The sequence below is a fragment of the Benincasa hispida genome, chromosome 4 (genome assembly GCF_009727055.1).
Source record: "Benincasa hispida cultivar B227 chromosome 4, ASM972705v1, whole genome shotgun sequence".
In the NCBI taxonomy this organism is placed as follows: Eukaryota; Viridiplantae; Streptophyta; class Magnoliopsida; order Cucurbitales; family Cucurbitaceae; genus Benincasa; species Benincasa hispida.
In genome coordinates, this window is record NC_052352.1 from 13866846 (window position 1) to 13891629 (window position 24784).

At 33.4% G+C, this 24784-nt stretch overlaps 2 long non-coding RNA genes and 1 other non-coding gene across 5 annotated transcripts; 2 read left to right on the plus strand and 1 right to left on the minus strand.

Annotated features, from left to right (window-relative positions):
- Positions 1-2890: 2890 nt before the first annotated feature.
- On the minus strand, positions 2891-6109 carry LOC120076700. The gene is made up of 3 exons (XR_005481614.1): positions 5976-6109; positions 3730-3777; positions 2891-3450 (listed from the first exon to the last, which is right to left on the minus strand). It is a non-coding gene; the product is annotated as an uncharacterized LOC120076700 (long non-coding RNA).
- Positions 6042-10600, plus strand: LOC120076699. Of its 3 annotated transcripts, none has more exons than XR_005481612.1 (5): positions 6042-6334; positions 7136-7312; positions 7478-7526; positions 8046-8117; positions 9082-10385. It is a non-coding gene; the product is annotated as an uncharacterized LOC120076699 (long non-coding RNA). The 3 variants fall into 3 exon arrangements; XR_005481613.1 differs by having other exon boundaries at positions 9349-10385; XR_005481611.1 differs by lacking the exon at positions 9082-10385 and adding an exon at positions 10392-10600 and having other exon boundaries at positions 6047-6334.
- Positions 10601-16195: 5595 nt separating this feature from the next.
- Positions 16196-16267, plus strand: TRNAW-CCA. Its single transcript has one exon. It is a non-coding gene; the product is annotated as a tRNA-Trp (tRNA).
- The last annotated feature ends 8517 nt before the right edge of the window (positions 16268-24784 follow it).

A 24784-nucleotide genomic window follows, 5' to 3' on the forward strand; every position in this document is an offset into this window, starting at 1 on the left:
GCAATTTGATGTACACAATGTTATGTACCAAACCTGACATCTGCTACACGATGAGGATAGTTAGTAGATATCAGTCTAATCCAGAACAGAGTCACTTGATAGCCATCAAGAACATTCTCAAGTATCTTCGGAGAACGAGGGACTACGTGCTTGTGTATGGTTTTAAGGATTTAATCTTTATAGGATAGATAGACTCTGATTTTTAAACTGATAAGGATTCTCGAAAATTCACTTCAGGATCAGTGTTCACTCTTAACGGAGGGGCTCTAGTGTGACAAAGCACTAAGTAGGGGTGTATCACTGACTCCACCATGGAGGCCGAGTATGTATCGGCTTGTAAAGCTGCTAAGAAGGTCGTTTGGCTCAGGAAGTTCTTGACTAATCTGGAAGTTGTTCCAGACATGTCTAGGCTCATCACCTTTTATTGTGATAATAGTGGTGCTGTGGTGAATTCTCGTGAGCCTCGAAGTCATGAGTGCGACAAGCACATTGAGCAAAAATACCATCTCATCCGAGAGATTGTGCATCGAGGGGACGTGATTGCCACGAAGATAGCTTCAGAGCACAATGTTGCTTATCCGTATACGAAGGCTCTCACGGCTACAATGTTTGAGGGTCACCTGCAGAGTATAGGTCTATGGGACAGACCACGATTGGACTAGGGCAAGTGGAAGATCTTGTATTGGGTGTTTGTGCCCTAGTTTATTTTTTTGTGTACTTGTAATAAGATTATCTTGTACATCCCACAAGCTTTAGGACAAGTGTGAGATTGTTAGGGTTGATGCCCTAAATCTCGTAGGGTCCTGTAGTTTGTAAACATCTATATGAATAAATGCTTTGTGATATATAATATGAGATATTTTATTCACTTTAATCTATGAAATATGAGATATTTTAGTTGCATTAACCACAAACTAATAAACTAAGATCCCTGATTATGGTTGTAACTTAAGCATGTATGTGGAGACATATAAGTGGATCGTGCTTTAAGTGATGACCTAAATGGTCTGTAGTATATGGATAAAGGAGGGAAACCTTATCCTGGTGACACTATAAGTGTGGCCTACTTTGTAGGTGTTACAAATGTTGTAAAGTGCTCCAAATGGTCCGATCCTGATCATTCGTATATTAGACATGCGAGTAGGGATGGTTTATACAAAAGAGTTTGTATAAGATCGGATCACGAAATGTTTAGTCTCGTTATATAGCACCGTTCATGATTGAGACTTTCATTTCACTAGGATGACCATAGGTAACATGACCTTAATCTTGAGTGAGTTGTGAACTCTTGCCTATGAGGGCAGTCCTTTGATTTGCATGGGTGCCAGTGGCCAGATCATCTACTCAAACCTACCACTTTGGGAATTCGTCTGATTGGGGAGCTGGGAACTCAACTAAATAAGACGGAATTCACTCATTCCCTGAAGTAGGGGTAAGTAGATAAATTGTTCCCTTAAGGGCTGATTCCTGGGCTTGAAAAATGTGGCGTCGCACCTTCTCTTGGCCTGAGAAGGGTTTAGTCATAGTGGGACTATGATGAATTGTTCATTAGAGGAATCAGTGGTACTTAAGGAGTTAGATATAACTATAGGGGTAAAACAGTAATTTGGCCAAGCTATACTTACGAGCGATTTGTGAAGGGTCATCGTATGGTTGATTGGTTATATCCGATTGATGATGAAAATTTGGAAGCACAATATGTGATGCATGTCTTAGCTTATGCGTTTGATCTCATGCGTTGGTGGTCATGCGTTAGAGTGGAAAATATGTGTTAATCTTGTATGCAATGACCATTCGTTCCTATCACAAGTTTTCTTGCGCTCTCGCCAAGTAAAATGATATCGCAAGTTTCTCGGGTGATCCAAGGTCGAACTTAGGGACTTGTAGCTAAACGTTATGTGGTAGTGTGTTTGCGGTGAAGAATAAAAGAATGTTGAAAGTTATAGGCTATGCACTACTCCTACTTCTAACTAACAGATTAAGCAGTGGAAGTATGACTGTGAGAGATAGAGACACGAAAACTGTTAACGCATAGTAAAATGCATGGGAAAATAGATAAAATGGTGAGGATGTCTTCACCGTAACACTAAGCTTAACTGCAAGGGTAACCCCAGCCAACGCATGTTATGCGATCATGCTATACTCACTTGATAAAGACGCATGCGATGTATATGCGATAGTGAAGAGGCCTTATTTCTAAGTCTTTATTCCCGCTCACGTACTCTCACACATAAATAAGATGACCGTCCTACTTAAAGGGTGCATACGCTATGTAGTAGCAAACGGAGCTTATTCCTAAGTCCCTATTCTTGCTTATGCGATCCAATCCGCTCTCTTGAGTCTAGATTTGGTTTTTAGACTACTCTCTCAAGTATGTCTAAATGATGAATGATGCGCTCATAAGACAAGTTAATCGCATAAACATGGTTGACGTAAGATTATTCCTATCTCTAGTGAACACTTGCTTACATTGCTTAATGTGATCAACTACTTACCCTCCCAAGCAGTTGGTTGCTGCTAACTCTACTCATAGACAAGCATTGCGTCTGCTTATAGACAAGCATTGCTACAGCTTCACACTAAGCAAATAGGATTTTCTCACAACACTCGCGTAATGCACACCTCTCGGTGGCTTGTTACATGCTTCATATGTCTATGACTAAGTATGCGATACTCTAGCAGTCTTACTTAGTGATGCAACGAAAGTAAATGATGCTAAGTAAATGAAGATGGAGATAGAATCAAAGAAAAATATATCACAAAATGTATTAATCTCTTAAGCCACAATGTAATACAATACAAAGATAGAAGAGAAATGGAAGGCCAGATGGAAGCAATGTCTTACTTTATCAGATGTGTGTCAAGGCTACTGGTAGTGCCATGGATGGGCAGTGGAGTAGACTCTCTCGAGCTCTAACTCCGGTGAAGGCTCTGATCATCACTCGGAATGGTTGAGAGGATGAAGAACTCTCAAGACTATCTTCTTACACTTTGGTCTGGATCATAAGGATCTGCCCTCCGGCAGAGGGCCTTGGATAATTTGAAGTTCTGCTCTACGACTTCTATTTATAGAGCTTGATCGCCAACATCATTAATGGTTCTTCTTTGAAATTCTGCAGCTAACGGCGTGATGGACGTGATGGACTTGCTCTAAATCTCTGCTGCTAACAACATGGTAGGTGAAATGTCAACATCACTTTTTGATACTCCCAAGGTATGCGTTCATGCTTGGTTTCCGAAGTATCAACACATTCCACCACCTTGCTCTCATCCCTCTATTATGGTTATTACTTTGTAGCCGCAACTTCTATGTGATGGACGCATGCAGTTAATGGCCACAACATCCATGCGTCGAACGTATGCATTCACCTTTGCGATGGAAAGATTCCCCGCATGCGGTCGTCTTCGCGATAGCCTGGCTTCTGCGTATGCAATTGATTTCTGCGTTTGCTACAAAAATAAACAATTGAACGCATAATAACGCATAATATTGGGTTAGCCGAGATTCTTAATGTCGATCGACACAAGCTCGTTTTCTCATGAATTCTTAGTATAATTTCCGCATCTTCTACTTAACAGCCTTCATAATTCTAAATAAAAGGCCTATAATGACGTGCATTTCTGCCTGTCATCACCAATGGACACAAAAATATATCTGTAGTGCGAAGAGTGCAGCTATCGGTCTTTAGTGAAGTGCCGATTAAAGTGTTTAGTCAGTTATTCACATACCGTTGGAGCTTCAAGCTATAGGTCCATAAGGTCTCTTTGGTAGCTCAACTGATTCATGTTGAAAAGTTCAAATTAACAAATGAGAATTTGATTATATATGGTATAACTAAATTAATTAAATTATATATGATATGATTGATTTAAGGTATATGATACATTCTTTGATTGGAGGAATTAATATAAATGTAATATATATTAAATGGCATAAAAGAGAATAAGAACTATAGTTTATATGTTGTATATGATGCAATATTAAAACTATATGTTATAAATATAATATGATAAGTTAGTTATTGTATTTATTTATAATATATTAATTATGAGATAATTAATAATTCATTTTCTCCAATAACCACCTTAGTGTGTGATTTTAGACGATTTTGGCAACTGATGGATAAGGATGAAAATAGTTTTCATTATCCAATCCATACGCTAATTACTTATCGAGAGAGTAAACGATCGTATTGAGTTCACTATACGACAGTACCATTTTACTACATGATCGAGGAAAGAGTCTATGCGATAGACTAATTTCTTCTACATGATTGTTTTGTTCTTTACTCGATCGCTTATTCTTCCATTCTTCCATCCCCTATCCAAATTCACACAGAGCCCATAACTGGATTCTCACACTGAGAATACCAAGGTAATCGAGTGCTGGTGTCCAGTTCTGTTCGAGGATCGAGGATCGAGTTCTACTCGCTAGTGATTGAGGATTTTTCAAAGGCTCATTGCGTTCGTGCTGTTCAATGCATTGCTCTTCGATCGAGGGAAGTCCGTGAAGAAAGGGTTCTTCAAAGGTATTATACACGATCCCTTTGTATCTAATCTTCGAAGCATGCATTAATTTAGTCTTTAATGAATAATTTGTTTGTTTGATTGTAAATGTTTATGTTCTTTCACAATGAAGTTTGAAACGATCTGCTTCCGCTTACTAGTTCTCTAGATTTAGAGTTCCTTCAACTCCAACACTCACCAAGGTGTGACCCGCTCCAAAAGTACCTCAACCTGAAATGATTCTTCCAATCCTAAATCAACGTTAAACCAAGGTTGTAAATCCCAATTTACAGCATACTTAGGTAACATAAAGGGCTCTGAACATTAAAATACCACGAGCACTTTACCAAAAACTCCCAAAGCGAACTTTCACACCACTGGATCGCGTGCTAAATCACCCTTCAAAACCTCAAATCAAAATCGGTCTTTGAAACTGCCAGACAACACAGTTTTGCTTACGAAACTCCTTCAAAAAATAAATCAGAATCTGACCGAAGCGGGTAAACATTAAATTAGGCTAAACACAATGGGATTCAACATCCAACCAAGAAAACCCAAGAAAACCTCTAAAATCTAACCCAAATACCAAGTCCAGCGAGACAACTTACGGCAGCGGCACTGGGTAGCGTTGACGACGATAGAATGCAAATCAGTGTGTGAAGAACGGTAGGTTCGACGATAAGATCTCAATACCACCGATGATTAATTGGCAGGCGACGACTGAATGGACTGGCGTCTGCCCGAAGACCCAATCTGTAGACGCTAACGACATGAATGAATGGCGATTCAGAGGTGCGACGACGATTTCGTGTGGCTCGGAGAGGCTGCACATGAAAAGGGCCGAGAGATTTTCCTATTCTCTTTCTACTATGCGTACATGAAAGTAAAAAAGAAAAGAACGAATGGGGCTCTTTTGCGGCTGAAGATAAGATATAAAAATGAACCCTTTTAAGATATATATATGTAACCCTCAACCCTAAGTTAAATTTAATTTCTTACATAATACATATTCTCCCGTTTCCTTCTTAAGTGAACCAACCCTTAATTAAATTCTAAAAACCAATTATCTTTCCTTCTTTGATATATTTTTTTTTGGCTCTAAATTCCAAAATTAAATTAGGCCCCAAATCAAAATTCAATTTCTTCGTGAATTCAAATCTCCAAATAAATTAATCCAATTTTCCTTAAACTAAATTCAAAGTCCAAATTTTTACAAACTTAATTTAAGATCGACCAATTAAATTAAGTCAAAATTTTAAATCTTGAACACTTAATTTAAATTGGATTATCTTAGGCTCAATAATTTAATTTTAGCCTCAACTCTCAACATAACACCTAAATAATTTAAGATAATTAAATTAAAAATTACCTAAGAATCTGGGTTGTCACATAATTACTATAAGAAATTTCAGATTTCTCGACGAAACATATAAGCATTGGGAAAAGTCACCTTTCCCGATGGTACGTACCTCTATGATTGAGAGAAACTGGCTATCTCGACGTCATTTTTGCAAGACATCATGATTGGATAGTGGAAAAGATATTTTGTTGACGACGTCATTTTTGCAAGACATCATTTTTGCAAGACATCATGAGGGTCTTATGAAATTTTGCTTTAGCTTCCCGACGATTTTAATGAACATCGGCCGACGTTTTGTTTGGCGTCGCTTTTCCTTTACCTCACTCTGCCCGATCCCCTTTTCTATTTTCCCTTTCCTTTCCCTTTCCCTTTCACACGCTGCCCTTAACTTCGTTCTTTGTTCGTGGTAAAGTTTTCTGTGATACTTGCCTTCCGGCTTTGAAACCTCCGGTACCACCTACATTCCCGGTATATACTCTCTCTTTGTTTTCTATTTCTCAGTTGCTGAAATCTCGCGATTTGTGCCGGCTATTGCTTTTATGTTTGGTGATCGATCGTATTCTTGCTAGATCTGTATTGGAGTTAAGAGGTTTTGTTGATTGGTGGCTTGCTTGCTAGTTTAGTGGTGTATTTTGATGGATATGAAGTGGATTTAATGTTCGAATCTTGACTACTGTCTGATGCCTTGTGGAAGAATAAGTTGGGGTTTTTTATATGATTATCATTTTTTAATTGGGACCTATCTTTGTTAATTAATATTTGTTTACTCTATTTTATTTCTATGTCGTGCTCAACTTTTATTTTAAGCCATAGTTTTGCACCTCTGTCCTGTTCTTTAATTTTCTTTATCTTCTCCAATACCCATTATTTTTTTTTCTGCCTTATTTCAAAAGGCTCGTTGGATCTGGAAAAGGCGTCCAAAACAAAGCCGGGGTACAAAAAAAAAAAAAGTAAAATCTTTTGTTGTGTTTTTCCAATATTATGTGTTGTTATCCATTAAAAAATCCTTATAACCAACTCATTTCTATATAATTTTTTTCTTCTATTCTACAGTATGAAAATGAACTTTTCATACTTCGCTTTAACGGTGGAAAAATTAATAAAAAGAAGGAAAAAAAAGTGTGGTATCGATATCATAAGGAACAAAGAGCTTTTAAGCTTCTGTGAGCTCTCTCATGGCTGATTCCTTTGTAATTTTGACTTAAAACTCTTCATTTTATTATATAAATTATTAGTCTCTGAAGAATTAATCGTTGTTTTGATCCTCAGGACCCAAAAAGAAAGAAGGGAAAAACATGTCAAATTTGGGTCTCATAATCGGGTTATTATTATTGTTCTTAAATTCAAGTGTTTAGGAGCTGTTGCTGTTACTTATGATTATAGCAGTATAGCACGAATGATTTTCCACCAAGTTTTGTTTTTGGATCTGGCACTACTACTTATCAGGTAATTTTGTTTGATAGTGTTTATAAGTTTAATTTTTGACTATAGAGACTGGAAAACGAATGAATGTTATACGGGAGATTTTATTTATTTATTTTTGGATAGAGATAGAGAGATGGTTTGTTTATAGAAGTTTTAGAAATTGAAGTATTGAAAAGTGTATAATAGGTAGAGGGAGCAGCAAAGGAAAGCATTGGGGATACTTTTGCTCATTCTGGTATGTCTATCAATTTCATCATTTCAACTTTATGGTAACAAAATAAGTCACTAAGCAATTGGGACGTATTTTTTTGTTTTATTTTTTTTATTTTTATTTTTTTGTTTTTATTTTTTTGTTTTTCAAAAGAGTGCTTTTGATGTTCTAATCTCATTCATTTATTAACTTTTTTTGTGTATGTGTGTGCGGCTCATAGAAGAGAAACAAAAAACTTCAAAAGTTGGTAAAAATATTAAAAAAACGCTGCGAAATACCAAGATTCTAAAGTTACTAAGGCTATAGGAGATGTTTCTGAAAACAGGTTTATGAGAAATGCTATTGTTTCAGCAAATTCCCAAAATTCTTCTGATTTAGTAAGCAAACTGGTAGTCTCTTGCCTGAGCCTTGCCCCTTTCTTTTCTTATAATTAATTGTTGTTGAGAGACGACTATTGGAATTAGTTGTTCTTGTTTAATTTGTTATTCCAAAAGGTTTTGGTCATTTTTCTCTTCTGAGCTCTTATTTTTTCTTGTTGATAAGGTTGGAGGTGAAAGTTGAACATAAGCTATTTGATGAAACGTGAAGAAGATTTTACAGAGATTCATCGGCAAAGTAACTCTCTTTTTCCCTCCATGTGTCTAATTATGTTTGTGGGTCTATGAGTTGATTATTGACAAATATTTTCCTCTTATGTTGGGTGGATGTGTATCATGTAATTGCTATTAAAGTCCTCTTTAACTCAAACTTAAATATTATTTGGAGTTGTTAATGTCCATAGGTTGAATTTAAAGTTTTTTTTATTGAATTTGAAATTGGTATAGAGGTAAATGCATAGTTATGTTTATGTTTGAGTTCAATTGTAATACATTTGATTTTAAGTTTCTAAATTTAAGTTTGAGATTAAAGTGTGTGGGGAGGTTGTAAAATATAGTTTATAAATTTAAGTTTGAGTTTGAAATTGGTTCGAGTTGAATTTTGATATGTAAATCACTCATAGTTTTTAAATTTAAAGTTTGAATTTAAAATATGTCCTGAGAGGAGGAGGGGGTGGGTGAGGGTGAGGGTAGTTGAGGATGAGTGTTTAGATTTTATTTGAAGTTATTAATATTACTATGTTTTTTATTATATTGAGTTTGAGATTGGTATCTAGATAAATGTATAGTTATATGTAAATTTTTGTATTAATGTTGCAAATTGATATCTTCAATAGATTTGTAACTCTCTTCTTTGTTGATTTTATTCCTTGTGTAGAAAAAAGTCATAATTTCTAAATTTATGTTTGACTTTAAAGTGTGTAGGTGAAGGGGTGCCTAAAGTACATTTAAAGTTGTTAATTGTTCTTAGGTTGAATTTGAAGCTTCATTTTGGGTTTGAAATTTTTATGGTGGTTTATGTTTTTTTGATTGAATTTAAATTAATAAATAAATTTATTTAAATTTATTTAGTATGGGAGGTAGCAGAGCAGCCATTTGAGGGTTGAAATTATCATTACTAAATTGTGACTGAGAGTAATTTGAGTTATTGCCCTACTGTTGAAACATCTGTCTGTTATAAACGGAGTAACATTTGTTTACAGTGTGACCAAATTTTGAGCATAATTGATATTGAGGCTTGTTGCGATTATTCCAACCTCTACCACCTCTAGTGTTTCAACCATGTCCTTGAAATTGATATCCTGATTTCGACTTATCATTTTCTTGTACGGTATTATTCTGAACTGTAAGATTTGTTGAGGGAGGTGTGCCATCTATATTTATTGATTTCATCTTGCTTTCATTTCTATTTTCTTGTGTTAATAGTAGAGCAACAACATCTTGAATGCTTTGATGTTCAATTTTTGCAGTGATGACAGACACCATAGATTCTTCTGGTATTTCTTTTCTAATAGCAGCTAAGGCATCAACGATTTCTTGATTTGAGCAACATATTTACTTAATGACAAACTTCCCTTTTGAATCGTTTGGAGTTTTGTTTTAGTCTTCATTATTTGTGTCATATTTCTAGAGTTGAAGATTTTCAAAAGGCAGTGCCATATATCTTCAGACGATCTATAGTGGAAAGTTTGTTCTAAGATATTTTTAGTCATGGATCCAAGTAACCAAGAAGAAATCAATCTATCCTGACGTTTCCATCACAAGAATGTTGGATTAGGTTTAGTAATATTGTTCTTGCCTTCAACAACTTTGATTTCTTCCGGCGTAGGTTTTGATGTAGGATCTAGGAATACTTCTAGTCCATGGCCTTCAAGAGTGATTTCGATTTGAACTTTCCATGTGAGAAAATTTTCATTTGTCAGCTTCACAGTGGAAATTTTGTTGCTGGAGTGATAACCATACTCGACTGATTATTGGTTTCTCGCTCTGATATCATATTTGAATAAAATAAGAACATCAAAGAATAGGAGGAAACCTTTCTCATCTCATTCATTTCATCTCTTTTAGAGAATACAAGAATTGATATATGTATATATCAGTTGAAGAAAGGGGAAAACCTCCCTTACTAGAAATGATCCTCACGTGTTTTTCATGTGATCAAAGAACAATGGGTTGGTGGGCTTTTCTTTACACGACCTTAATGGGCTGTCTTTATAGTTTTGACTTAGTTGTAAAATATTAAGTTTGAAATTGGTTTGAGTTGAAATTTAAGTTTTGATGTGTGTTGAGAGGGGGAGAGGTTGGTGAGAGTGAGGGTCCAGATTTTATTTGAAGTTACTAAACTTACTCAGTTTAAGTTTAGGTTTTATATTGAGTTTGATATTATTATATAGATAAATGCATAGTTATGTTTAAATTTTGTATTAATGTTGCTATTATTATAGGGGTAAATGCATGATGCATAAAATTAATTATTTAGTAGCATTAAAACTATTTAATTTGTATTTTGTAGGTATCTCAGGATTTATGTTCAAGTAAAGAAGAAGAGAAGAATCAAGATATGTTTTATAGATATTATATAATTATAAATTTTTATTTTGTAGGTATTTCGGAATTTATGTTTTATGAATATCATGTAATTATAAATTAACTTTATGAAATTAAATTGGATATTATGTAAGAAAACTAATTAAATGCAAAAGTTTACTTAAATTTGTATGATTCAAGTAGCTTTCAATTGTTGCTTAAAAAAATATAGGTTTGATTTTTAGTTAATTAGAAAAAGTTTATATAAAAAAAGACCATCTTCGATGTCAAATTTTAAGGTGCTGGAAAAAAACAGCAAAAAATATGTACATTTTTTAGCTTTCCCGATGCTAAACTAGATTGGCCTCGGGAAAAGTACCCTCTCCCGATGCTAAATCATGTTGGTGTCGGGAAAGACTCTCTCCCGACACTTATTTTTCATATTTAGTGTCGGGAAAGGTTTTTCCTTCACATGCAACTCTGATGTTGACATGGGGCATTTTTCCTAATGCTAAATTTTTCATTATTGGTATCAGGAAAGGTGACTTTTGTCGACGACACAATTTTGGTGTCAAGAAATGTGACTTTTATCGACAACACAATTTTCTAATTAACCCTCTATTCTCTAACCAATCTTACCTTGGGAATTATTTTCTAATTTTCTGCGGGGTTAAAAATAAATAGAATATTTAGATACATCATGAATTGTACTTGTCTAATTATTCGATAATAGTTTGCTTCTAGTCAATCTCTTACTAATATTTTAAATATATATATATATATCATTCGTTAAGAAAATAAATCTCAAGCTACACTACCCGGCTAAATCCTTACACCATATATCTCTGTCATAATTACTCTTCCTAATTCATCAAATTATAAGTTTAAAAGCAAAATAAACTTAGTTCAGCAGTGTAGCTTCCCATGCTTGACGTCTTGGTCATTTAGTTGTGTAGCTTGAAGACCATCCTCTATGGACGGATTCTACTATCTGTTCTAATTTATTTTATTCTTAAATTTCTTTCTATTTTTATTGTACTTACAAAAACAAAAATTTAGTTAAATAGTAATTGATATGTATTCCCTTTAGATTAGAGGTTTCGATTCTCATAACTTATAATTGTAAGAGAAGATGACTAATTGAACAATTTTGTTTATCTACTCTCTGAATTGTTTAAGAACATTTGTCTTTTAACTTTGTTGAGTGATTTTGTTGGTAAAATTGTAGAAATGAAAATTCATATTATCATATCAAATCTTGAAAGAAGAAATATTCGCCATAAAGATAATTCGAATGATGATTTACAACGTAAGGAGAACTTGTGTTTGAAAAGATTAAATTGAAGGTGTCGATCAATTATCGCAACAAAATCTAAGAAGGATGCAATTTTATGCCCAAGTAGTTGAAAATTGTACTTACGTTTGATTGGTTAATTTTATTTTTACAGACGTGATTTTGGAAGTAGGTTGAAACACTAAAACACATAAATTCATTGCTACAATCAATAAATAATTTAAATATTCACTAATTATCAAAACGTAATTAATTTAATATTTTAGAATATAACTTGACGCTGTCAAAATCAAAGTCAAAAGGAAATGGGTGAAGGTGAAGAAAGAAAACAGGAAGGGAATGGAAGAATGGAGAAGAGACCTATAAATTTGTTTTGCTACCACATTTCATCAATATTTTCGAAATATAATTCACTTTTTAGAAACTAAAAGAAATAGTTTTCTAAAAGTTGTTTCTGTCATTAAAGTTAATTAAAATTAATACAAGTCTTAAAATCTAATATTTGCACTAATTCCTTTTGTTTTAATCTTAAAATGTAATATTTGCACTGATTTTTTTTTTGTTTTAATTTTATTATAATATGCCTCAAACAAAAAATCGATCTCACCATCAACTCGACTAAGCAATCAATAAAAAAATGGAAATAGTTATTGTTGAAGGAGAAATTTTGGACCAATCACAAATTGCCAAGTCATTTAATAAATTAATGATCAAATTCCAAATCATCAAATTTGGAACTAATAGGAGTGGACATGTGTCTCGAAGTTGAAGATAAAGTCAAATGACGCCACGTGGTTTCATTGTGACTGTTGAATCATATAAAATTAATTTGGCTAAATTTGATATTATTATTTGGGTTAAAATTCAACTATACCCAAAAATAGGTTGAATTTGACCCGAATGTCAAATCAGACCCAAATCCGATTAATTGGACCCAAACGCCAGGCCCATGGACCAATCAAGCTCAAACTAAATGAAATTAGGCATGAGGATTTCTATGAGCAGTGGAATGATCGTTCCAAATCCCATTCGTATTGAACATACATAATTACAATCAAGAAACGGAAACTAACTAGCCATGCACAATACAAAATTACAGCATGCTTTCAATAAGTTCAAGGGAAAGATTATCATACCTTTGAAGACTCATCTTCAAATACCCTTGATCACGAACGCTCGTTCAATCTCCAAGACTGCAACACACAAACGCTCGAACATAGCGATCGCAATATAGCACGATCAAACAACAACCACGAACTCAACGAACGGCCTCCAAAACCTCGACCTTAGTCGAGTTGAATAAGACACCACCACAATAGTTACATTGGTATTCTCGATGTGAGAATCTAGAAGTGTGGGCTCTGTGTGGACTTGGTTAGAGGAAGAGACCGGAGGAATAACAATCGTATAAGCGATTGAGCAAGTGGGAGAAGACAGAAGTTCATCGTATAGACGAATGCCTAATCGTTTAGCAAATGCTCGCGATCGTTTAGCTAGGACCAGCTGAGTGAACTATCGTGTAGTGTCACTCCACGATCATTTAATCTCTCTTCAGCTATCGTTTAATGAATCATATTCACTTGACAACAAACTGTGAGCGAGTTTCTGAGAATAGCAACTCTAACAACCACTTCTATAAAATTAGGAAAACATTTTTCCTTTTATCTCACGGTTACCATGAAACCACTAATAACCTCCCACTCAGTTGGTTATTAAAGAAAAAGAGATAATCATTCAATAATTAATATTATTATAAATATATATGATAACCAACTTACCATATTATATTTATAACCTATAGTTTTAATATTTCATCTCATGAAACATATAAACCATAGTTCTTTTTCTCTTTCATGGTACTTAATGTAAATCTCATTTACATTAATTCTCCATTTGATGTATTTCATACATCACACCGATTATATCATATATAATCGAATTTTCTCTTGTCAATTTGAACATTTCAAATCAACACCAAGAACTGATTCTCAACTTGAATCCATTGAGCTACCAAAGGGACCTTATGAAACTGTAACTTGAAGCTCCAACGATAAGTGAATAACTGACTAAACTCTTTAGTCACAGGATCTACCATCCGTTAACTACCAGGCACTCCATTAAAGACCGATAGCTACACTCTTCTTACTACAGATATATTTTGTGTCTATATCAAGCAATCAACAATGCGATAACTCTTCACAGATCGCTCGTAAGTACAGCTGGGCCAATAACCGTCATGCCCTTGTAATTATATCTAACTCCTTAAGTACCACTAATTCCTCTAATAAACATAAGTCATAGTCCTACTATGACTGAGTTCTCTCTTCCAAAGAGAAGTTGTGGCCACTATGTTCAAGACCCAGAATCAGCCCTTAAGAGAGCAATCTATCTATGTACACCTGTTTCAAAAAAGAAGCAAATTCCATCTTGTGTAACTGAGTTCCCAGCTCCTAAATCAGATAAATCCTAAAAAATGTAGACATGTTAAATTGGCAATCTGGCCACCCTCACCTATACTAATCAAAGGACCACCCTCAAAGGCAAAAGTTCCCAAAACAGTCAGGATTGAGGTCATGTCACCTATGGTCATTTAGGTGAGATGTAAGTCTCAAGTATCAACAATGTTATATACACAAACTAGTCATCTCGTGGTCTGATCTTATACAAACTCTTTGTATAGGACACCCCCGCTCGCATGTCTCTATATGAATGGTCAGGATCTAGCATTTGTAGTAGTTCACAACACTTGCAAACCTCTACAAAGTGGGCCGTATCTGTAGTGTCACCAGGATCAGGTATCCCTCCTTAATCCTTATATTACAGACCTTTTTATGTTATCACTTAAGGCATGATCCACTTGTATATCTCATATACATGCTTAAGTTTACATACAATAACCATGGAGCTTTATTTATTGGATATGAGTAAATGCCAAATAAAATAACTCTTATTTTATTCATAATAATGTGTACAATTTACAAATTACGAGACTTCGGGAGAATCAGAACACAAATCCCAATACAAACCCATGGGTTAACTAGGCCCAAGCCCATGAAGCCCGTCAGAGAGCCCTATAAATAGAGGCACTCTTCTCATTTCAAAGGTCAACAATTCTATACTCCAGAGAGCTTAGAGGGAATTTTCTACAATTAGAAGACTCTTTGACTCCTGAAATTGACCACGTTTGAAGACTAAAGTCCTTTGAAGATATAAGCATTATGAAGATTGAAGTCCTTTGAAGATACAAGCATTTTGACCACGCTTGAAGATTGAAATCCTTTGGAGATACAAGCATTTTGAAGACGGAAGTCCTTTGAAGATACAAGCATTCTTCCAAGACTCCAAGCTCAAGAACATCCACACGCTCTGTTTCTATACATCAAGCTTATGCATTCAACCGAGAGAGAATCAGAGGATCAAGTACTAGAGATTAAACCACATCGCATCAAATCAACATGAACATCAACACCAACTCAAGTTCAACTCCATGAAACAAGTTTCTTCGGAAGCCTCGTGTGAACACTAATCCTCCAAGAAGATCATCAAGCCCAAAGACCGATCATCCAAAAAGATCAACAAGTCCAAAGGCCGGTCATCCAACAAGATCAATAAGCCCAAACGCCGTCGTCCAAGAAGATCGTCAAGTCCAAAAGCCGATCATCCAAGAAGATCAACAAGCCCAAAGGTCGATCATTCAATAAGATCATCAAACCCAAAGGTCGATCATCCAGGAAGATCAATAAGCCCAAAGGTCGATCGTCTAGGAAGATCAATAAGCCCAAAGGTCGATCGTCCAGGAAGATTAATAAGCCCAAAGACCGATCATCCAAGAAGATCAACAAGCCCAAACACCGATGATCCAAGAAGATCAACCAAAGCCTATAGTTTATTTTGAAAGCATCAAAACATTATGTATTAGAGATTGTACTCACTTTTCACAAAATTAATACAAATACAAAGTTCAAGTTCCACGAAATAAATTTCTTTTGAAATCTCGTGCAAATAGTTATAATTATCTTTTTAAAAAATAAATATGCTACATATTTAAAATGTTCATTATATAAATATTTGGTTTTGGTTTTTCATTTTCTAAAAATGAAACTTATAAAATATCTATGAATTTCTTTTGTTTGTTATCTACCTTTTAGAAAATACTTTTAAAATCCAATCCAAATATTAAAAAACTACTTTTTACAAACGTGCTTTTCTTTTAAAAATTTAATTGACAACTCTAAGATTTCTCTAAAAACTGTATGCTTTTTTAGTTTGAAAGTCAACTTTGATTTTGAAAACATTAATACAATGTAGACAAAAAAGCTAAAAAAATTAACAAGATGATTTAAAATTTATAGAGTTAATTTTCAAGAACAAAATGCAAATAGTTATGGACCAGAATCTTAATGTATAAAAACAAATCGAGTCTCCTAAGATCATAGAACCAAATTGGAACGCAACATATATGATAACAAATAGAAAAATACAACTTAAACACCGACGGATCCGTGGCGCAATGGTAGCGCGTCTGACTCCAGATCAGAAGGTTGCGTGTTCGATTCACGTCGGGTTCATTTTTTTCGAAAATTATAGCTACTGTCGGATTACCATTTTGCCCCTCCGGATAAGTTTTTTCATTGCTTGACTCACACCCTCCTTTCGTAATTTCCTATTCTGTTTTTCGATTTTTTCCTTTTGCTTTTTGTGCTCGGCGGTACTCGCATGTTTTTTTCCCTTTTATTTCTTTTGGCTAAATATATAAAATATGCCTCTATTCAATTCAAATAAAAAAAAAAAAGAAAATGAAAAAAATCAATCAACAACAACACATTAAGGTGCCGTTTGGGGTACCGCCTAGAAGTTGGTGGGATAAGTTATTATAACTCATTTCATGTTTGAGACACTAAATATAATTGTGACGTGTACAACTATTTATAATCTACAATTAAGTTTAGTGAATACTATTTCATATTTTTCATTCTTCTCTTCTTTTTCTTTCCTACTATATTTACTATTTTTTACTCAAATAAAAATTGTTTACTCGCCAAACACAAATTATATATAACCTCGACTAAAATGGTCTACATCCCAAACATTAATTATTATAATCCATCGACTATTGTAATCCACTGACTATAATAATCAATTTAGTATCCCAAACGTCTCATAACCTTTTCCAAAACATGAACCTGATTGGGAATTTATCTTTCTGACGGTAAACTTGAGAATAAATGATCAAGAGTTTTGGGGATAATTAGAATGAGTAAGATTGGTTAGCTAATAAAGGATCTTAGACCCATGTGAGTCTTAAAAAGTGGAAGCCTCCTTCGAATAATTCTTGGAAGATCAATACAAACGCTTCTTGGTGTGCCTAAAAAATAAAGGCATGGATTGGATTATCTGAAACTCTTGAAGGTCTCTAATTGATGCAGTTGCGAGAAAACTTGCAAGAATTGATCAATCAAAACATTTGAAGAGCTGAGAGTTTTTAAAGGGTTTAAGAGTAGTTGAAAGAATCACTTTGAGAATTCTTTTATCCCATCTATCGTGATTGAATCAAACTCCCTAGAAATCATCTATATCATTAATAATGATGGTGAGGGATCGAAACATTGTGGAAGAAATTTTTAGTATTACTTCTTCTATTGGAGTAATAGTTTTTTGTTTTTACAAAAGATCCTATAACAAAGTTGCTCATGTTCTTCACATTTGGAGACTTATCTTCCAAGTTTTTTTTGTAACTCTTCATCTATGTTTTTTTGTTGTATTTCATCTCGAGATCGACATCCTTCGTAGTTAGGGAGGATCTCTCTTGTATTTAGTTGTTTGTGTTAATATATTCCCTTAAAAAAAAGATTAAAAGACCAATTCCATAAGGGTATATTTAGCCTAATTAACACAAGCTTTACTTTCTAACTATTCAAAAATGTGTTTTAAGTGGAAAAAATTATTTTTAAGCACTTTGAAAGTGTATCTACTATCTAAATCAATTCTAAGTCTGATTACTCAACCTTAATAAGGTATAATAAGTTTCTAAACCATTGAAAAAAATATAATTTATTAAGTTTTTAGACTTTTGAAGACTGTCTTATAAACCTTTAAGCTACTTATATAAATTAACATGGGGAGATTTCTCAGGACCTCTTATATATATATTAAACACATAACTTTGAGAGTCAAAAGATCACACTGGTTAATAATTATAGAAATACAAGTTATTGATCTTTCAAAATTGAAATAATGAGGATCTTTAGTAATATAAACACACTCATTATGAACAAAAATGCGTGAAATTCCATACATGTGATAAACGCGTACAAAAGTATCCTTTTTAGTAAAAAGTTGCTTCACTAACACACTTCAACGTAGGAATCAAAGAAATTTACTAAATGTTGTAGTTAATGCCAACATAAGGGGTATGCGTCCAAGAATGTTCGACGTATGAAAGATACACTTGACTTGTGTAGTTCGTGTCAAATCACCACTTGTAGGCATAGACATCTGACTGGTGGCGTTTGATCATTTCAAAAGTGATAGGTGACCGTTCTAGAGTATGGAAATTAATGCAGTCAAATCACCAAGTTGGTGAGATTTTCCTATAAAAGGAGAAGTCATTTGCAAAATTGAGAGTTAGACACTTTTGAGCCCAAATAGTTAGAAATTCTCTTAAGAGCTAGTAGTTAGAGTCCTTTGCTGGTGCAAGCAAGAAGTAGAAGGGAAGACACCATTTTCACTGTTGATTAGGAGGAGCTACCGAAGAGAAGCTTGAGAAAGATATCTTTTTCAACTCCTTCACCAAGTTTGTTGTAGCAAGCATTAAAAACAAGCCAAAGAGAATACAAGATTGAACTCTGCAGCTTGACTTCCTCCTTTTTATCTTTCATTTCCATTAACTATTTCATTTCATTAAGCTGAGATTGTTTGTACAAACACTTGTTATCTTTAATTCAATCTTATCTTTGGTCGTTTATCACTTCTCTATCTGTTTACCTTCGAAATTGTGTGTGTTTGTGAATTTTCTGATTTAATGAGAGCATGAAATCTGAGATTATTTGTATAAACACTTGTTATCTTTAATTTAATCTTATCTTTGGTCGTTTATCACTTCTCCATATGTTTACCTTCGAAATTGGGTGTGTTTGAGAATTTTCTAACTTAATGAGAGCATGAAATCTATAGTTTAAATCTTCCCGATCAGTTGATTAAAGTCATTAAGTAGTTAAGTTGCTCGAGAGAGCAATTTAACTATTGAACGCATTAAGTCAGGGTGTGGAGTAAGTTCAGAGATAGAGTTGCTTACGTCTTTTGCTTGTTCTTTGTAACCAACACATGCACCCTAGAGATAGGATTACATGTGGCTTTCGCATCGAGAGATGCTGAACTTAGTATGAACTAAAGAATAGAATTTTCAACGCATAGCACATACATTTAGATTGTAAACAAGCATCTACACCATCTTTATTTCATCTCCATTGTACTCATCTAGGCTTGCTATTTCTGCTGGGAAATCAATGCATACCATTGACACTTTAAACCATTCATCCATAAACCCCTTTCTCCCTCTAAACTTCAATTTCTACTTGCATGCATGTTGTAGATTAGTGTAAATAACTAACAATTCTCAATTAATTAGCAAGCATCTACATTAGACCTGAAACAAAGTTTATGTTAGAATATTCTAGATGAAGGAATGGTGAAGTTTGTATGCGAAAGCGGGACCTTCCCAATTTCATTTTTTTTTCCACATAATCAAAATTTACAGAACATATATTATGCATAACAATAAATTATAGGATGCTTTAAAGAAGGAATTAGGGAAGAAATTAACTTATCCTTGACGCCAAAAAGTCTTCACGTAATCCCTCGATCCGGTCATGAATTCTTCAAAGAGAACACCACCAAGCAGAGCCTTTTATATTCTTTTTTGGAAAGAGAATTGGCAGGAAGCGTGGTCTCTACTTCTTTTGAAAGAGGGAGGAGAGGATTTTGAGAGGAAGAAGAAAACTTTTCTTCTGTGGGTTCTTGGGAGAAAAAACCAGAGTGATCACAGAGAGACTCTCACCTTTGTGAAGAAGACGAAGAAGAGGTCAAAACTGAACTGCTCTCCTCCACACATGTATGATTGAGAGAAAATTAAGCAATTCCTTCCCTTTAATTTTAAAACTAAATTAAAATTAAAATAAATTTTAATTTAATTAATTGATTATATATATAATAACTAACTTATTATATGTATATATAACTACATGTTATATCAATTATAACACATAACCTATAGTTTTCATATTGTATCAAATAAAATATAACCTATAGTTTTATTTCTCTCATTAATGCATGGTATTTAATATAAATCACATTTATACTAAATTTAATTATATGAATCTCATTCATATAATTAGTATTTGAATCTCATTAAAAAACTTAACACCTCTCAAAATAAACTTTATACCATAATGTATACATTATATTAATTATATCATATATAATTAATTCAAATTAATTATATCAGATATAATTAATTCAAATTAATTATATCAGATATAATTAATTCCCTCAATTAATTTGAACAATTCAAATTAATCCAAAATTAATTCTCTTTAATCCCTATTGAGCTATAGAGGGTACCTTAGGAACCTATAGATTGAAACTTCAATGGTATTTGAACAATTAATTAAACTTTTTCAATTAAATTATTCAACAACCATTAACTGTCGGCCACTCCACTAAAGATCGACAACTGCACTCTTCACGCTACAGATATATTTCTATGTCCATTGGATATAACCAGTCAACAATACGATAACTCTTCACAAATTGCTCGAAAGGACAACTACGCCACAATTACCGTTTTGCCCCTGTAGTTACATCTATCTCTTTAAGTATCACTGACCCCTCTAATGAACAATAAGTCATAGTCCAACTATGACCAAATCCCTCTCGGGCCAAGAGAGGGTGTGGCCACATTGTTCAAGCCCCAGAATCAGCCCTTAAGGGAGCAATTCATTTACTTACCTTTGATGGGAATGTTCTACAAACTCGCAGTTCGTAATTTTTAAACATATTCTATTTTGCAATAAAATTATTATTGAGATTTCATTCAATAAAAGTGTTATTGAAATTGCATTTTGTTATAAAATCCAATAAATGAATCCATTGTTATATTATGAATATTTAAACTTTATGTAGAGACATAAAAGAAGATCAAGTTTTAGTATATAGCCAAAAAGGTCTATAAGTATATGGATGGGATTGGGTACCTCATCCTCAGGACACTATGGATGCGATCCACTTTGTATATTGATACAAATGTGATCCCAAAATCATTTATGTAGACACATGCGAGTGAAGGAATCCTATACAAAAGACATTTGCATAAGACCGGATTGCAAAATAGTCACTTTTCTTTATAATAATTGTTTACTGTTAAAACTTTTCAAATAGATGACCTAAGGTAACTCGATTTCAATCTTGGGCTAACTATGAACTCCTATATATTTGGGATTATCCGTTGATTTGCATAGATGAGAGTGGTTTAATATCACCGCTTAATAAGCCTCCCATTTTGGGGATAAAACTGGATAGATAGCTGGGAACATAGTCCTGCAAGATGAAATTTACTTCTACCCATCTTAGGGTTAGCAGATAGGTTAATTCCTTAAGTACTGATTCCTAGTATTGAACAAAGGGGCGCCACCTTCTCATGACAGAGAGGGATATGGTCTATTAGTTGGACTATAAACCAATTGTTCGATAGAAGATCAATGGAGACTTAAGGAGCGAGATGTATTTATAGGGGCAAAATGATAATTTTGACCAAACACTAAATACAAACGACCTGGAAGGATCGACTAACTGATTATGGTTAAATCAAGTGGATAGAAATATATCTACAATGAGGAGAGTACAACTACTAAGCTATAATAATAAGTCTCGGTAGTTAATAAATATTGATTAATTCAGTTTAAAAACTTTAGCTAATTAATCTCAAATCTTTGGAGCTCATGATCTCTAGGTTCATAAGGTCTTTCTACTAGCTCGTAAAAGATTAAACCTTGGGTTAGAATATTGAGTGAATTTGAAATGTTCAAATTCAATTTAGGGTTTGGATAATTATATTTGATATAATTAACGTTTAAATTTATTGAAATTAAACGTATTTTGAGAGTTCATTATATTTAAATAAGATTTAAATCAATTACATGAATAGGGATTCATGTATGAATTTGGTGTTTTATCAATTTAATATTTGATATTAAAGTATTATTATTTAGTTAATTAATTTTTTAATTAATTATTTAATAAATTAAATCTATTTCAATTTTAAAATTCAATTTCAGAAATTGAATTTATATTACATTTAATTTAATTATGTTTAAGAATTGTATTAAATTAAAATTAAAAATTTGGTTTTGGTGGATTTATCCCAAATCCATTTCTATAGTGGATTTTTCCATAATCTAATACCTAAGTGTTGGTTTAAATGTCGTAAAACTCGCAGTTTGTAAAATTAAAATATTTTTTTATTTTTCAATAAAGATACTATTTGACATTTATTCAGTAAAGTTGTTGTTGAATATGTAGATTGCACTTGTAAAGACTAAATCCAATAAATAAGATCCATGACTATTATATGAATACTTGAACTTTATGTGGAGACATAAAGATGGATCAAGTTCGAGTAAATAGCCAAAACGGTCTATAGTATACAAATAAGGTTGGGTGCCTTATTCTGGTAGCACTATTAGATGCAACTCACTCTGTAGTTATTACAATTTGTTGTAAGGTGCTACAACAAAGTGATCCTGATTCGTTCATGTATTGAAATGAGGAATGATGGCATCATATGCAATGAGTTTGCATAAGATCGGACCAAGAAATAAGTCACTATTACTTTATAACGCTGTTTGTTGTTTAAGACTGACCATTTCACATAGATGACCTAGTTAACTCGATCTTAAATCCTAAGCTCATTATGAACTCTTATTTATACGTGATTATCCTTAGATTTGCATAGTTGAGGGTGACTCAATAGCACCAGCTCAATAAGTCTCCCATTTCAAGGGTAAGACTGGGTAGATAGTTGGGGACATAGGGTGCAAGATGGAATTCACGTCTACCCAATTTAAGGATAGGAGAAAGGTTTCTATCTTAAGTGCTGAATCCAAGCCTTGAACAAGGGGTCCCACCCTCTCATTTGCCCGAGAGGAATTCAGTTTAGTGATTGGATCACAAACCAATTGTTCATTAGAGGATTAATGGAACTTAAGGAGTAAGATTTAATTTCGGGGGTAAAACAACATTTGACCCATCTGTTATTACAAACAACCTGTGAAGGGTCGACTTACTGGTTATGGTTAAATTAAGTAGACACAAATATATCTACAGTGAGGACAGTGCAACTATCGAGCTATAGTAGTGTGACTTGGTAGTTAATGAATATTGATTAATTGGGTTTAAAGATTTTAGCTAATTAATCTCAAAATCATTGGAGTGCATGATCTATAGGTCCATAAGGTCTCTATACTAGCTTGTAAAACATGAACACATTGGATTAGTAAATTGAGTGAATTTGAAATGATTACAATTTGAAGTGTTGAAATTGAATTTCAATTTGAAATGCTCAAACTGAATTTAGGGTTTTCAATTTGAAGTGTTCAAATTGCAACTAGGGTTTGAATAATTATATTCGATGTAACTAAACGTTTAATTTATCAAAATTAAACGAAATTGAAGAGTTTATAATAATTAAATGTTGATTTAAATATTAATTGCATTAATAAGATTTATGTTTAAAATTGGGTATTTGATTAATTTTATATTTGATATTAAATTATTATTTAATTAAATAAAATCAAATTAATTTGTAATATTTATTTAATTTGAGAAATTAAATTTTGAATTTTGAATTTAATTAATTTTAAATTGATTAAAATTAAAATTTAATTTGAAAATTAATCTTCTTAGTGGAATTTTCTAAAGTTTGAAAATTTTGAAGTGGATTGATTTAATTCCTCCACCTAACCCACTAAACGGATTCAATTGAGGTGTCAATTATTTGTTCTATCAGTGTTTGCATGCATTTGATAGATACATATCCTCAATTTCTCAAATTTGAAGGGAATTTGAGAAAAAACTGAAAAAAAAGGTTCTTTGCAGTTTTTTCCATCTCTAACCCTCGCCAAATCTCTTCACAATTCACTTCAATCTTGAGTTTCATCATTCAAATTCAAGGTTGAGAATAGTAGAAAAGATCTGGTAGTTCTCTGTGGATTTGAAGCTGAGAAATCAAAGAGAAGAACTTGGATTTGGAGGATTCTTCAAAGGTACATGCTATTGAAACCCTTTTCTATGAAAAATTGTGTTTGCATGCTTTTTAGAACTCAAATTAAGTGTAATTAGAGTGCTTATTGATTCTGAATGCTTCCGTTGCGTGCTTGTTTATCCCATCACTAAGACCAATAATTTGGTGCCATTTGAAATATCAAATAGCTGTTTAATTAGTTTTGCATGTTAAGGTTGATTAAATACTTGAAAATTAATCAAATTTGGGACATGCAATTGAAATTTTGAAAAATCTTCTACTGGAAAAAGAGTTTTTCTATCAAGCCCTCCAAATCAATCTAATTATCCTCTCAATTGAAGTTCCACGACTCAATCCAAGGCTGAGATTAGTAGAGAAGACACTCTGGATGGTCTACTGAAGAGATTAAAGATCAGTTTCGTGGAGCTTGCAAGGAATTAGAGGAAATCAACAAAAGTATTCAAACTGAAATCCTTTATTAAAAAACTATGAATTTGCATGCTTATTACTCAAATTAATTTAATTAGAGTGCTTAATAGTTCTGTTAGCTTCCGTATTTTTCTTGATTACTCTATCAACCCCGACATTAGAGATGGAGTGAATTCCGTCTTGTGTAGCTGTGTTTCCAGTTCCCCAATCAGACAATTTCTCAAAATGGTAGGCATATTGAGTCGGCAATTTGGCCATTCTCACTCAGTCAGGATTCAGGTCATGTAACCTATGGTCATCCTGGTGAAATGTAAGTCTCTACTATTAACGACGTTATATCATGAGACTAGTCATTTTGTGG